The sequence below is a fragment of the Astatotilapia calliptera genome, chromosome 18 (assembly GCF_964374335.1).
Source record: "Astatotilapia calliptera chromosome 18, fAstCal68.1, whole genome shotgun sequence".
Classification (NCBI taxonomy): Eukaryota; Metazoa; Chordata; class Actinopteri; order Cichliformes; family Cichlidae; genus Astatotilapia; species Astatotilapia calliptera.
In genome coordinates this window covers 35,868,412-35,882,454 of record NC_137439.1, presented here as the reverse complement: position 1 = coordinate 35,882,454, position 14,043 = coordinate 35,868,412, and the positions used below count along the sequence as shown (strand labels likewise).

General features: G+C 44.7%; 8 non-coding genes across 8 annotated transcripts; all 8 read left to right on the top strand.

Annotated features, from left to right (window-relative positions):
• Positions 1-5,024: 5,024 nt before the first annotated feature.
• Positions 5,025-5,096, top strand: trnap-agg (transfer RNA proline (anticodon AGG)). The gene has a single exon. It is a non-coding gene; the product is annotated as a tRNA-Pro (tRNA).
• A 1,852-nt stretch (positions 5,097-6,948) lies between these two features.
• On the top strand, positions 6,949-7,020 carry trnap-agg (transfer RNA proline (anticodon AGG)). The gene has a single exon. It is a non-coding gene; the product is annotated as a tRNA-Pro (tRNA).
• A 1,851-nt stretch (positions 7,021-8,871) lies between these two features.
• Positions 8,872-8,943, top strand: trnap-cgg (transfer RNA proline (anticodon CGG)). The gene has a single exon. It is a non-coding gene; the product is annotated as a tRNA-Pro (tRNA).
• Positions 8,944-9,833: 890 nt separating this feature from the next.
• trnap-ugg (transfer RNA proline (anticodon UGG)) lies at positions 9,834-9,905 on the top strand. Its single transcript has one exon. It is a non-coding gene; the product is annotated as a tRNA-Pro (tRNA).
• Positions 9,906-10,795: 890 nt separating this feature from the next.
• Positions 10,796-10,867, top strand: trnap-agg (transfer RNA proline (anticodon AGG)). Its single transcript has one exon. It is a non-coding gene; the product is annotated as a tRNA-Pro (tRNA).
• Positions 10,868-11,757: 890 nt separating this feature from the next.
• Positions 11,758-11,829, top strand: trnap-agg (transfer RNA proline (anticodon AGG)). The gene has a single exon. It is a non-coding gene; the product is annotated as a tRNA-Pro (tRNA).
• An 890-nt stretch (positions 11,830-12,719) lies between these two features.
• On the top strand, positions 12,720-12,791 carry trnap-agg (transfer RNA proline (anticodon AGG)). Its single transcript has one exon. It is a non-coding gene; the product is annotated as a tRNA-Pro (tRNA).
• An 889-nt stretch (positions 12,792-13,680) lies between these two features.
• Positions 13,681-13,752, top strand: trnap-agg (transfer RNA proline (anticodon AGG)). Its single transcript has one exon. It is a non-coding gene; the product is annotated as a tRNA-Pro (tRNA).
• Positions 13,753-14,043: the final 291 nt, after the last annotated feature.

Genomic DNA, 14,043 nt, shown 5'->3' with positions numbered 1-14,043 from the left:
ACGTGCTGGATAAAATCCAAACAGTGAAGAATGTTTAAGAATTCTTTTGTTGCAGGGTCAGAAGGATTATCTATGTGCAGGTTAAAAGCACCGGTTAAAATTATCATATTATATTTTGAATGTATGTTTGTTAAAAATTCTGAGAATACCTTGATGAAAGCAGCGCTGTCTTTAGGTGGTCTATAAATTGTGACAGATAAAACTGGAGGGCTGCTGAAAACAATAGCATGGAATTCAAAAGTGGTAAAATGATCAAATAAAATGTGTTTGGAGGTGAGTGTGTTGTTGGCTAAAGATGCAGTCCCACCACCTCTCTCACCACTTCTAATAGAAAAAGAGAAATTAAAATTTGGTGGGGAGGCCTCAGTGAGAACAACTGGTGCATCCGAGCCCAGCCATGTTTCAGTTAAAAATAAACAGTCAAGTTTATTATCTAAAATTAAATCATTAATAATAAAAGACTTGTTCGACAGAGAGCGTACATTTAAAAGTGCCATACTGATTGAGACTGGTGGATTTTTGACAATAGAGTTGAATGGATGTTTATATTTTTGAAGAGGCCGGAGGTTATTAATGTTTTTGGAGTTACTGGATTTATGATAATTCTGTTGCTCTCTGTTTGTGATTATGACGGGTATTGTGTTGACTGTGGGAGAGAAAGGTCCTAGTCCAGAGTTTTGTGTATTACTGTTAAAAGTGGAACAAATATAGGAGCTGGGACCAGGAGGACATCAGTCAGTGGCAGACAGTGGCGATGTGCGGGAGTGCTGTACGCCAAATGCCAAATTGGCGGACAGCAAACGGCGTCCCCAGGCGTTGAGGTGGAGCCCGTCTGCCCCCAAAAGATGCCTCCTCTCCCAGAAGGCATCAAAGTTGTTAATAAAACCCACGCCGTGGGAGACACAGGCAGAGGAAAGCCAGGTGTTAAGGCTGAGCAGCCGGCTGAAACGGCCTATCCCTCTGCCACAGGTGGGGGTGGGCCCAGAGATAAAAGCACTCACCTGCAACTGACCAAGAAGGCTGAAGAGTTCGAGGAAGTCCAACTTCAGCAGCTCAGATTGCTGTTTGGGGATATCATTGGTGCCGATGTGGATGATGAGCCGGTTAACCTGTGGGTGGGATGCCAGAATGTTGGGAATTCTGTCCACTATGTCAACAACAGTGGCTCCCGGGAACGACAGCGTGAGCGCCCCCCTCATCCGCACGTTCCTGACGATGGAATCCCCGAGGACCAGCGTGGAGAGAGGAGGTGCCACCGAGGGCTGTTGGCCATCTGAGACGCCCGCGCCGCGACACCGGGGGTGTTCAGATGGAGATGCGCCAGCCGGACTGCGTGAGTGACTCCCAGGTAGCCGCGCCGTGGGTCCTCTTCTCCGAGGAGCCGGGGTAAAGCACAGCTCTCCGCGGTGAGTTTGCACCACAGCGTCGGGTTGCCCGCTGCGGCTCCGGGGGCGTAGTGGTGGAGATGGCGCAGACCTCAGCGACACAGCGGGATGGCGAGGGCTAGCGGTCAGAGGAGGAAAGTCCACAGGATCCAGGACATTGAATTTATTCTCCAATACTACCGCACCGGAGGGGTGAGGGTGCGAGAGACGGATCCTCCTGCCCCCTCTGCAGCCACCACGCGTCTCAACCATGGTCCATGGCGCTGGTTGGAGTGGAGTGGAGCTGACCAGAGCCTTGGGTCTGGCCCCTAGCTGAAACCAGGAGTTCTCGTCCTTGGCAGAAGCACCAGCGACGCAAGTTGAGAGCCTGTGTTGACTGTTGGGGGGATCTTGGGACACAGCAGCTGGATGGTGCACTGTGTCGGCTAGCTCAGCGCTAGTAGCGGTGGTTTGAGCTTTGCCAAGGAGGATCGTGTCAAGTTCGCATTCAGCCCCCTGGATTTGGTATAGCGTGGATATCCTTTGCTCCAGCTTGATCACTTGTTGACTCAGGTTGATGCAGCTTTCACAGCTGGATGTTGAGGTAAGTGGTGCCATTCCGGAATCTCGTACCGGCGACAGCATCAAAAACAAAAACAGACACTGCCACTTTAGCTTACGTTAGCTAAAAAGTCAGTCGTGACACAGCAAGAAAAGAGTTTTCAGATCAATATCCAGCAAATGCAAAACCAAGCTTTCGTCAGCCTTGATAACTTTTAGCCGAGCAAAATATCACAGATCCGCACGGAGGTTACGGTGGAAGTCTACCTCCTCTTCATGTCACTTCATGTGACATGTGAAATGGCTTCCCAATGATCAGTGTGGGTCATCCTTCACCACTGCAGGTCAGCTTAAAAGACACAAACGAGTCCACACAGGAGAGAAACCATACAAGTGATGTGTGACACCAATTTGTCTTTCTAAAATAACGTTTTTGACTTTGTGAAGGAGTCACTCTCATGACTCATTGAGTGATGCCATTGACTGCACAGTCCCTGCCACGCAATCTGTATATGTCACATTTTGAGATTGCCTTGGAAACCTTACTGGGCAGGTACTAAAAAAATACCTGTAACCAGATACTATCACCTAATGGAAACTTTAAAGATCGAGCTGAGTCAAGTTAAGCCAAGCTAGGTAGGTGCAAGTGGAAAAGGGCTATTAAAGATCACAAAGTCTGATCGAAATTGAGGTGTAAAGACGTTAAACTCCATATGTGAAGGTCTCATAATGGTTTCACCTGAAACCTCTGCTGATAATTACCCACGCCTTTTTTCCACCCTTGGCTCATGTGATGTGTTTCATAGTTGGTCAACGACCCTGGTAAAGACAACCCCCTCTGGGGTTTAAATACCTGGGACTCTCCAACGTTTAGTTTTAGATATAACGAAGGTTCTCAGAGGAGAGGTGAAAGGTCTTCAAGGCACTTAGAGAATTCCAGCTGCTTTCTTTCAAAACTCATCAGACTACCATGACGTGGATGACTGGGAACCCTTTTTTCTCATTCACTGTGTGCAGTCCCTCTGGAGTCATCCCTGTTGGAGCTTGTCAGTAGCAAAGTCCTGAAGGTACAAAAATGAATACTGAAGAGAGCTTAAAAACATTCCTGCTTGAATTTGAAGGCCGATTTAAGTCTATCCTTTCAGAGTTGAAGAGTTAAGCACATGCTAACTGTGGCTCGTTGGTCTAGGCGTATGATTCTGGCTTAGGGTGCGAGAGGTCCCGGGTTCAAATCCTGGACGAGCCCCCTTAAAATCACAAGCTCTTAGCTTCATGGAATTCTTTGCTAAGACACATTCCTTCTGGGGCATTGTAAATGTGTTGTGTGCCAAACCTTTCAATGTGATCTGTGACACCAATTTGTCTTTCTAAAATAACGTTTTCGATTTTGTGAATGAGTCACTCTCATGACTCATTGAGTGATGCCATTGACTGCACAGTCCCTGCCACGCAATCTGTATATGTCACATTTTGAGATTGCCTTGGAAACCTTACTGGGCAGATACTAAAAAAATACCTGTAACCAGGTACTATCACCTAATGGAAACTCTAAAGATCGAGCTGAGTCAAGTTAAGCCAAGCTAGGTAGGTGCAAGTGGAAAAGGGCTATTAGAGATCACAAAGTCTGATCGAAATTGAGGCCATTCAATTTCGGTGTAAAGACGTTAAACTACATATGTGAAGGTCTCATAATGGTTTCACCTGAAACCTCTGCTGATAATTACCCACGCCTTTTTTCCACCCTTGGCTCATGTGATGTGTTTCATAGTTGTTCAACGACCCTGGTAAAGACAACCCCCTCTGGGTTTTAAATACCTGGGACTCTCCAACGTTTAGTCTTAGATCTAACGAAGGTTCTCAGAGGAGAGGTGAAAGGTCTTCAAGGCACTTAGAGAATTCCAGCTGCTTTCTTTCAAAGCTCATCAGACTACCATGACGTGGATGACTGGGAACCCTTTTTTCTCATTCACTGCGTGCAGTCCCTCTGGAGTCATCCCTGTTGGAGCTTGTCAGTAGCAAAGTCCTGAAGGTACAAAAATGAATACTGAAGAGAGCTTAACACCATTCCTGCTTGAATTTGAAGGCCGATTTAAGTCTATCCTTTCAGAGTTGCAGACTTAAACGGAGGCTTCCTGTGGCTCGTTGGTCTAGGCGTATGATTCTCGCTTAGGGTGCGAGAGGTCCCGGGTTCAAATCCTGGAAGAGCCCCCTTAAAATCACAAGCTCTAAGCTTCATGGAATTCTTTGCTAAGACACATTCCTTCTGGGGCATTGTAAATGTGTTGTGTGCCAAACCTTTCAATGTGATCTGTGACACCAATTTGTCTTTCTAAAATAACCTTTTTGATTTTGTGAAAGAGTCACTCTCATGACTCATTGAGTGATGCCATTGACTGCACAGTCCCTGCCACGCAATCTGTATATGTCACATTTTGAGATTGCCTTGGAAACCTTACTGGGCAGGTACTAAAAAAATACCTGTAACCAGGTACTATCACCTAATGGAAACTCTAAAGATCGAGCTGAGTCAAGTTAAGCCAAGCTAGGTAGGTGCAAGTGGAAAAGGGCTATTAGAGATCACAAAGTCTGATCGAAATTGAGGCCATTCAATTTCGGTGTAAAGACGTTAAACTACATATGTGAAGGTCTCATAATGGTTTCACCTGAAACCTCTGCTGATAATCACCCACGCCTTTTTTCCACCCCTTGGCTCATGTGATGTGTTTCATAGTTGGTCAACGACCCTGGTAAAGACAACCCCCTCTGGGGTTTAAATACCTGGGACTCTCCAACGTTTAGTTTTAGATCTAACGAAGGTTCTCAGAGGAGAGGTGAAAGGTCTTCAAGGCACTTAGAGAATTCCAGCTGCTTTCTTTCAAAGCTCATCAGACTACCATGACGTGGATGACTGGGAACCCTTTTTTCTCATTCACTGTGTGCAGTCCCTCTGGAGTCATCCCTGTTGGAGCTTGTCAGTAGCAAAGGCCTGAAGGTACAAAAATGAATACTGAAGAGAGCTTAAAAACATTCCTGCTTGAATTTGAAGGCCGATTTAAGTCTATCCTTTCAGAGTTGCAGACTTAAACGGAGGCTTCCTGTGGCTCGTTGGTCTAGGCGTATGATTCTCGCTTAGGGTGCGAGAGGTCCCGGGTTCAAATCCCGGACGAGCCCCCTTAAAATCACAAGCTCTTAGCTTCATGGAATTCTTTGCTAAGACACATTCCTTCTGGGGCATTGTAAATGTGTTGTGTGCCAAACCTTTCAATGTGATCTGTGACACCAATTTGTCTTTCTAAAATAACGTTTTCGATTTTGTGAATGAGTCACTCTCATGACTCATTGAGTGATGCCATTGACTGCACAGTCCCTGCCACGCAATCTGTATATGTCACATTTTGAGATTGCCTTGGAAACCTTACTGGGCAGATACTAAAAAAATACCTGTAACCAGGTACTATCACCTAATGGAAACTTTAAAGATCGAGCTGAGTCAAGTTAAGCCAAGCTAGGTAGGTGCAAGTGGAAAAGGGCTATTAGAGATCACAAAGTCTGATCGAAATTGAGGCCATTCAATTTCGGTGTAAAGACGTTAAACTACATATGTGAAGGTCTCATAATGGTTTCACCTGAAACCTCTGCTGATAATTACCCACGCCTTTTTTCCACCCTTGGCTCATGTGATGTGTTTCATAGTTGTTCAACGACCCTGGTAAAGACAACCCCCTCTGGGTTTTAAATACCTGGGACTCTCCAACGTTTAGTCTTAGATCTAACGAAGGTTCTCAGAGGAGAGGTGAAAGGTCTTCAAGGCACTTAGAGAATTCCAGCTGCTTTCTTTCAAAGCTCATCAGACTACCATGACGTGGATGACTGGGAACCCTTTTTTCTCATTCACTGCGTGCAGTCCCTCTGGAGTCATCCCTGTTGGAGCTTGTCAGTAGCAAAGTCCTGAAGGTACAAAAATGAATACTGAAGAGAGCTTAACACCATTCCTGCTTGAATTTGAAGGCCGATTTAAGTCTATCCTTTCAGAGTTGCAGACTTAAACGGAGGCTTCCTGTGGCTCGTTGGTCTAGGCGTATGATTCTCGCTTAGGGTGCGAGAGGTCCCGGGTTCAAATCCCGGAAGAGCCCCCTTAAAATCACAAGCTCTAAGCTTCATGGAATTCTTTGCTAAGACACATTCCTTCTGGGGCATTGTAAATGTGTTGTGTGCCAAACCTTTCAATGTGATCTGTGACACCAATTTGTCTTTCTAAAATAACCTTTTTGATTTTGTGAAAGAGTCACTCTCATGACTCATTGAGTGATGCCATTGACTGCACAGTCCCTGCCACGCAATCTGTATATGTCACATTTTGAGATTGCCTTGGAAACCTTACTGGGCAGGTACTAAAAAAATACCTGTAACCAGGTACTATCACCTAATGGAAACTCTAAAGATCGAGCTGAGTCAAGTTAAGCCAAGCTAGGTAGGTGCAAGTGGAAAAGGGCTATTAGAGATCACAAAGTCTGATCGAAATTGAGGCCATTCAATTTCGGTGTAAAGACGTTAAACTACATATGTGAAGGTCTCATAATGGTTTCACCTGAAACCTCTGCTGATAATCACCCACACCTTTTTTCCACCCTTGGCTCATGTGATGTGTTTCATAGTTGGTCAACGACCCTGGTAAAGACAACCCCCTCTGGGGTTTAAATACCTGGGACTCTCCAACGTTTAGTTTTAGATCTAACGAAGGTTCTCAGAGGAGAGGTGAAAGGTCTTCAAGGCACTTAGAGAATTCCAGCTGCTTTCTTTCAAAGCTCATCAGACTACCATGACGTGGATGACTGGGAACCCTTTTTTCTCATTCACTGTGTGCAGTCCCTCTGGAGTCATCCCTGTTGGAGCTTGTCAGTAGCAAAGGCCTGAAGGTACAAAAATGAATACTGAAGAGAGCTTAAAAACATTCCTGCTTGAATTTGAAGGCCGATTTAAGTCTATCCTTTCAGAGTTGCAGACTTAAACGGAGGCTTCCTGTGGCTCGTTGGTCTAGGCGTATGATTCTCGCTTAGGGTGCGAGAGGTCCCGGGTTCAAATCCCGGACGAGCCCCCTTAAAATCACAAGCTCTTAGCTTCATGGAATTCTTTGGTAAGACACATTCCTTCTGGGGCATTGTAAATGTTTTGTGTGCCAAACCTTTCAATGTTATGTGTGACACCAATTTGTCTTTCTAAAATAACGTTTTTGATTTTGTGAAGGAGTCATTCTCATGACCCATTGAGTGATGCCATTGACTGCACAGTCCCTCCCACGCAATCTGTATATGTCACATTTTGAGATTGCCTTGGAAACCTTACTGGGCAGGTACTAAAATATACCTGTTACCAGGTACTATCACCTAATGGAAACTTTAAAGATCGGGCTGAGTCAAGTTAAGCCAAGCTAGGTAGGTGCAAGTGGAAAAGGGCTATTAGAGATCACAAAGTCTGATCGAAATTGAGGCCATTCAATTTCGGTGTAAAGACGTTAAACTACATATGTGAAGGTCTCATAATGGTTTCACCTGAAACCTCTGCTGATAATCACCCACGCCTTTTTTCCACCCCTTGGCTCATGTGATGTGTTTCATAGTTGGTCAACGACCCTGGTAAAGACAACCCCCTCTGGGGTTTAAATACCTGGGACTCTCCAACGTTTAGTTTTAGATCTAACGAAGGTTCTCAGAGGAGAGGTGAAAGGTCTTCAAGGCACTTAGAGAATTCCAGCTGCTTTCTTTCAAAGCTCATCAGACTACCATGACGTGGATGACTGGGAACCCTTTTTTCTCATTCACTGTGTGCAGTCCCTCTGGAGTCATCCCTGTTGGAGCTTGTCAGTAGCAAAGGCCTGAAGGTACAAAAATGAATACTGAAGAGAGCTTAAAAACATTCCTGCTTGAATTTGAAGGCCGATTTAAGTCTATCCTTTCAGAGTTGCAGACTTAAACGGAGGCTTCCTGTGGCTCGTTGGTCTAGGCGTATGATTCTCACTTAGGGTGCGAGAGGTCCCGGTTTCAAATCCCGGACGAGCCCCCTTAAAATCACAAGCTCTTAGCTTCATGGAATTCTTTGGTAAGACACATTCCTTCTGGGGCATTGTAAATGTGTTGTGTGCCAAACCTTTCAATGTTATGTGTGACACCAATTTGTCTTTCTAAAATAACGTTTTTGATTTTGTGAAGGAGTCACTCTCATGACCCATTGAGTGATGCCATTGACTGCACAGTCCCTCCCACGCAATCTGTATATGTCACATTTTGAGATTGCCTTGGAAACCTTACTGGGCAGGTACTAAAATATACCTGTTACCAGGTACTATCACCTAATGGAAACTTTAAAGATCGGGCTGAGTCAAGTTAAGCCAAGCTAGGTAGGTGCAAGTGGAAAAGGGCTATTAGAGATCACAAAGTCTGATCGAAATTGAGGCCATTCAATTTCGGTGTAAAGACGTTAAACTACATATGTGAAGGTCTCATAATGGTTTCACCTGAAACCTCTGCTGATAATTACCCACGCCTTTTTTCCACCCTTGGCTCATGTGATGTGTTTCATAGTTGGTCAACGACCCTGGTAAAGACAACCCCCTCTGGGGTTTAAATACCTGGGACTCTCCAACGTTTAGTTTTAGATCTAACGAAGGTTCTCAGAGGAGAGGTGAAAGGTCTTCAAGGCACTTAGAGAATTCCAGCTGCTTTCTTTCAAAGCTCATCAGACTACCATGACGTGGATGACTGGGAACCCTTTTTTCTCATTCACTGTGTGCAGTCCCTCTGGAGTCATCCCTGTTGGAGCTTGTCAGTAGCAAAGGCCTGAAGGTACAAAAATGAATACTGAAGAGAGCTTAACACCATTCCTGCTTGAATTTGAAGGCCGATATAAGTCTATCCTTTCAGAGTTGAAGCGTTAAGCACATGCTACCTGTGGCTCGTTGGTCTAGGCGTATGATTCTCGCTTCGGGTGCGAGAGGTCCCGGGTTCAAATCCCGGACGAGCCCCCTTAAAATCACAACTTCTTACCTTCATGGAATTCTTTGGTAAGACACATTCCTTCTGTTTCATTTTAAATGTGTTGGGTGCCAAACGACTCAATGTGATCTGTGACACCAATTTGTCTTTCTAAAATAACGTTTTTGATTTTGTGAAGGAGTCACTCTCATGACCCATTGAGTGATGCCATTGACTGCACAGTCCCTCCCACGCAATCTGTATATGTCACATTTTGAGATTGCCTTGGAAACCTTACTGGGCAGGTACTAAAATATACCTGTTACCAGGTACTATCACCTAATGGAAACTTTAAAGATCGGGCTGAGTCAAGTTAAGCCAAGCTAGGTAGGTGCAAGTGGAAAAGGGCTATTAGAGATCACAAAGTCTGATCGAAATTGAGGCCATTCAATTTCGGTGTAAAGACGTTAAACTACATATGTGAAGGTCTCATAATGGTTTCACCTGAAACCTCTGCTGATAATCACCCACGCCTTTTTTCCACCCCTTGGCTCATGTGATGTGTTTCATAGTTGGTCAACGACCCTGGTAAAGACAACCCGCTCTGGGGTTTAAATACCTGGGACTCTCCAACGTTTAGTTTTAGATATAACGAAGGTTCTCAGAGGAGAGGTGAAAGGTCTTCAAGGCACTTAGAGAATTCCAGCTGCTTTCTTTCAAAGCTCATCAGACTACCATGACGTGGATGACTGGGAACCCTTTTTTCTCATTCACTGTGTGCAGTCCCTCTGGAGTCATCGCTGTTGGAGCTTGTCAGTAGCAAAGTCCTGAAGGTACAAAAATGAATACTGAAGAGAGCTTAACACCATTCCTGCTTGAATTTGAAGGCCGATTTAAGTCTATCCCTTCAGAGTTGCAGACTTAAACGGAGGCTTCCTGTGGCTCGTTGGTCTAGGCGTATGATTCTCGCTTTGGGTGCGAGAGGTCCCGGGTTCAAATCCCGGACGAGCCCCCTTAAAATCACAAGCTCTAAGCTTCATGGGATTCTTTGCTAAGACACATTCCTTCTGGGGCATTGTAAATGTGTTGTGTGCCAAACCTTTCAATGTGATCTGTGACACCAATTTGTCTTTCTAAAATAACCTTTTTGATTTTGTGAAAGAGTCACTCTCATGACTCATTGAGTGATGCCATTGACTGCACAGTCCCTGCCATGCAATCTGTATATGTCACATTTTGAGATTGCCTTGGAAACCTTACTGGGCAGGTACTAAAAAAATACCTGTAACCAGGTACTATCACCTAATGGAAACTCTAAAGATCGAGCTGAGTCAAGTTAAGCCAAGCTAGGTAGGTGCAAGTGGAAAAGGGCTATTAGAGATCACAAAGTCTGATCGAAATTGAGGCCATTCAATTTCGGTGTAAAGACGTTAAACTACATATGTGAAGGTCTCATAATGGTTTCACCTCAAACCTCTGCTGATAATTACCCACGCCTTTTTTCCACCCTTGGCTCATGTGATGTGTTTCATAGTTGGTCAACGACCCTGGTAAAGACAACCCGCTCTGGGTTTTAAATACCTGGGACTCTCCAACGTTTAGTTTTAGATCTAACGAAGGTTCTCAGAGGAGAGGTGAAAGGTCTTCAAGGCACTTAGAGAATTCCAGCTGCTTTCTTTCAAAGCTCATCAGACTACCATGACGTGGATGACTGGGAACCCTTTTTTCTCATTCACTGTGTGCAGTCCCTCTGGAGTCATCCCTGTTGGAGCTTGTCAGTAGCAAAGGCCTGAAGGTACAAAAATGAATACTGAAGAGAGCTTAAAAACATTCCTGCTTGAATTTGAAGGCCGATTTAAGTCTATCCTTTCAGAGTTGCAGACTTAAACGCAGGCTTCCTGTGGCTCGTTGGTCTAGGCGTATGATTCTCGCTTAGGGTGCGAGAGGTCCTGGGTTCAAATCCCGGACGAGCCCCCTTAAAATCACAAGCTCTTAGCTTCATGGAATTCTTTGGTAAGACACATTCCTTCTGGGGCATTGTAAATGTGTTGTGTGCCAAACCTTTCAATGTGATCTGTGACACCAATTTGTCTTTCTAAAATAACGTTTTTGATTTTGTGAAGGAGTCACTCTCATGACCCATTGAGTGATGCCATTGACTGCACAGTCCCTGCCACGCAATCTGTATATGTCACATTTTGAGATTGCCTTGGAAACCTTACTGGGCAGGTACTAAAATATACCTGTTACCAGGTACTATCACCTAATGGAAACTTTAAAGATCGGGCTGAGTCAAGTTAAGCCAAGCTAGGTAGGTGCAAGTGGAAAAGGGCTATTAGAGATCACAAAGTCTGATCGAAATTGAGGCCATTCAATTTCGGTGTAAAGACGTTAAACTACATATGTGAAGGTCTCATAATGGTTTCACCTGAAACCTCTGCTGATAATCACCCACGCCTTTTTTCCACCCCTTGGCTCATGTGATGTGTTTCATAGTTGGTCAACGACCCTGGTAAAGACAACCCCCTCTGGGGTTTAAATACCTGGGACTCTCCAACGTTTAGTTTTAGATCTAACGAAGGTTCTCAGAGGAGAGGTGAAAGGTCTTCAAGGCACTTAGAGAATTCCAGCTGCTTTCTTTCAAAGCTCATCAGACTACCATGACGTGGATGACTGGGAACCCTTTTTTCTCATTCACTGTGTGCAGTCCCTCTGGAGTCATCGCTGTTGGAGCTTGTCAGTAGCAAAGTCCTGAAGGTACAAAAATGAATACTGAAGAGAGCTTAACACCATTCCTGCTTGAATTTGAAGGCCGATTTAAGTCTATCCCTTCAGAGTTGCAGACTTAAACGGAGGCTTCCTGTGGCTCGTTGGTCTAGGCGTATGATTCTCGCTTAGGGTGCGAGAGGTCCCGGGTTCAAATCCCGGACGAGCCCCCTTAAAATCACAAGCTCTAAGCTTCATGGAATTCTTTGCTAAGACACATTCCTTCTGAGGCATTGTAAATGTGTTGTGTGCCAAACCTTTCAATGTGATCTGTGACACCAATTTGTCTTTCTAAAATAACCTTTTTGATTTTGTGAAAGAGTCACTCTCATGACTCATTGAGTGATGCCATTGACTGCACAGTCCCTGCCACGCAATCTGTATATGTCACATTTTGAGATTGCCTTGGAAACCTTACTGGGCAGGTACTAAAAAAATACCTGTAACCAGGTACTATCACCTAATGGAAACTCTAAAGATCGAGCTGAGTCAAGTTAAGCCAAGCTAGGTAGGTGCAAGTGGAAAAGGGCTATTAGAGATCACAAAGTCTGATCGAAATTGAGGCCATTCAATTTCGGTGTAAAGACGTTAAACTACATATGTGAAGGTCTCATAATGGTTTCACCTCAAACCTCTGCTGATAATTACCCACGCCTTTTTTCCACCCTTGGCTCATGTGATGTGTTTCATAGTTGGTCAACGACCCTGGTAAAGACAACCCGCTCTGGGTTTTAAATACCTGGGACTCTCCAACGTTTAGTTTTAGATCTAACGAAGGTTCTCAGAGGAGAGGTGAAAGGTCTTCAAGGCACTTAGAGAATTCCAGCTGCTTTCTTTCAAAGCTCATCAGACTACCATGACGTGGATGACTGGGAACCCTTTTTTCTCATTCACTGTGTGCAGTCCCTCTGGAGTCATCCCTGTTGGAGCTTGTCAGTAGCAAAGGCCTGAAGGTACAAAAATGAATACTGAAGAGAGCTAAAAAACATTCCTTCTTGAATTTGAAGGCCGATTTAAGTCTATCCTTTCAGAGTTGCAGACTTAAACGCAGGCTTCCTGTGGCTCGTTGGTCTAGGCGTATGATTCTCGCTTAGGGTGCGAGAGGTCCCGGGTTCAAATCCCGGACGAGCCCCCTTAAATTCACAAGCTCTTAGCTTCATGGAATTCTTTGGTAAGACACATTCCTTCTGGGGCATTGTAAATGTGTTGTGTGCCAAACCTTTCAATGTGATCTGTGACACCAATTTGTCTTTCTAAAATAACGTTTTTGATTTTGTGAAGGAGTCACTCTCATGACCCATTGAGTGATGCCATTGACTGCACAGTCCCTCCCACGCAATCTGTATATGTCACATTTTGAGATTGCCTTGGAAACCTTACTGGGCAGGTACTAAAATATACCTGTTACCAGGTACTATCACCTAATGGAAACTTTAAAGATCGGGCTGAGTCAAGTTAAGCCAAGCTAGGTAGGTGCAAGTGGAAAAGGGCTATTAGAGATCACAAAGTCTGATCGAAATTGAGGCCATTCAATTTCGGTGTAAAGACGTTAAACTACATATGTGAAGGTCTCATAATGGTTTCACCTGAAACCTCTGCTGATAATTACCCACGCCTTTTTTCCACCCTTGGCTCATGTGATGTGTTTCATAGTTGGTCAACGACCCTGGTAAAGACAACCCGCTCTGGGTTTTAAATACCTGGGACTCTCCAACGTTTAGTCTTAGATCTAACGAAGGTTCTCAGAGGAGAGGTGAAAGGTCTTCAAGGCACTTAGAGAATTCCAGCTGCTTTCTTTCAAAGCTCATCAGACTACCATGACGTGGATGACTGGGAACCCTTTTTTCTCATTCACTGTGTGCAGTCCCTCTGGAGTCATCGCTGTTGGAGCTTGTCAGTAGCAAAGTCCTGAAGGTACAAAAATGAATACTGAAGAGAGCTTAACACCATTCCTGCTTGAATTTGAAGGCCGATTTAAGTCTATCCCTTCAGAGTTGCAGACTTAAACGGAGGCTTCCTGTGGCTCGTTGGTCTAGGCGTATGATTCTCGCTTAGGGTGCGAGAGGTCCCGGGTTCAAATCCCGGACGAGCCCCCTTAAAATCACAAGCTCTAAGCTTCATGGAATTCTTTGGTAAGACACATTCCTTCTGGGGCATTGTAAATGTGTTGTGTGCCAAACCTTTCAATGTGATCTGTGACACCAATTTGTCTTTCTAAAATAACGTTTTTGATTTTGTGAAGGAGTCACTCTCATGACCCATTGAGTGATGCCATTGACTGCACAGTCCCTCCCACGCAATCTGTATATGTCACATTTTGAGATTGCCTTGGAAACCTTACTGGGCAGGTACTAAAATATACCTGTTACCAGGTACTATCACCT